This window comes from Neovison vison, chromosome 11 (assembly GCF_020171115.1).
Source record: "Neovison vison isolate M4711 chromosome 11, ASM_NN_V1, whole genome shotgun sequence".
In the NCBI taxonomy this organism is placed as follows: domain Eukaryota; kingdom Metazoa; phylum Chordata; class Mammalia; order Carnivora; family Mustelidae; genus Neogale; species Neogale vison.
The window spans coordinates 132,971,872-132,972,945 of NC_058101.1; the positions used below are offsets into that span (position 1 = coordinate 132,971,872).

General features: G+C 31.3%; 1 non-coding gene across 1 annotated transcript; it reads right to left on the reverse strand.

Moving 5' to 3' along the window:
* Positions 1-702: 702 nt before the first annotated feature.
* On the reverse strand, positions 703-809 carry LOC122890683. The gene has a single exon (XR_006381133.1). It is a non-coding gene; the product is annotated as a U6 spliceosomal RNA (small nuclear RNA).
* Positions 810-1,074: the final 265 nt, after the last annotated feature.

The window sequence follows — 1,074 nt, forward strand, 5'->3', positions numbered from 1 at the left end:
GTCAAACTTATGAAATGGTTGATTTTAGTTGTTTTGTCATTTTTCCATCTTTTTAATTGTTTCCATGAAAAGCAAGTTCACTAAGGCCCTCAGAGTACCAGTCTAGAAGTTTTCTCTTTCTTATGTACCCATCTCACCTCCAGTTGTCTGTGAAATTTAGTATTATAAGAATAAAAGTAAAATAATTCTTACTTATAATTGTATCATCAGCAACCAGAAATCTTTTCACATAGGAAGTACTCAAGGAAAGAGATTAAATTGGGAGAGTAGGTAAAAGTATAGATTAGTGGTGGCAGGGGGTGGGGGGGAAGATATGTGTTTATATGTATGAGCACTCCATTCATTAATAATTGCTCTAAGAACACACAGAAAATTAAGCACTGACTAGTTATGGAAAATGGAAAGTTAATGGAGAAAAATACATTTGCTTTTACTTTTTGTGTGTTTTTAATACTTGAAATTTTAGAGCAGAATGGATTAAACCTATATTTAATATAGATAGAGTGATAGATGGATAGAATTAAATTATCCTCAAAAAGATTATTCTCTGTACAGATTATTCTTTGTCAGTGGTTCTTCAAAAATATGGCTTTTACAATTCAGTAAAAAGCAAAGTATGAAAAATGAAATGAGACTACCATACCAAGTATAGTAAGAATAATTTAAATTACCTAAGATTAAATAGTTCTTTCAAATTTTTTTTTAAATATGGAATGCTTCATGAATTTGCATGTCATCCTCGTGCAGGGGCCATGCTAATCTTCTCTGTATCTTTCCAATTTTAGTATATGTGCTGCCGAAGTGAACACTCTGTCAATGCTTTTTACAGTAACATTTGCTTTTGTGGAAGTTATTTATCATGTAGAGACAAAATGATGGAATCAGAAAGTTAATCCTTTAAAGGAAAATCAAGAGTATTTAGTCCAAACACTTCATTTTACAATTTCACAACATGGAAGTCCCCACATTTAAAATATTTTCTTAATCACATATAGCAGAACAATTGCCCACTTCAGGTTGTCTTAATCATGAGATCCTTTGGGAATTTTATTAACTGAACATCTGTAAAGGGAC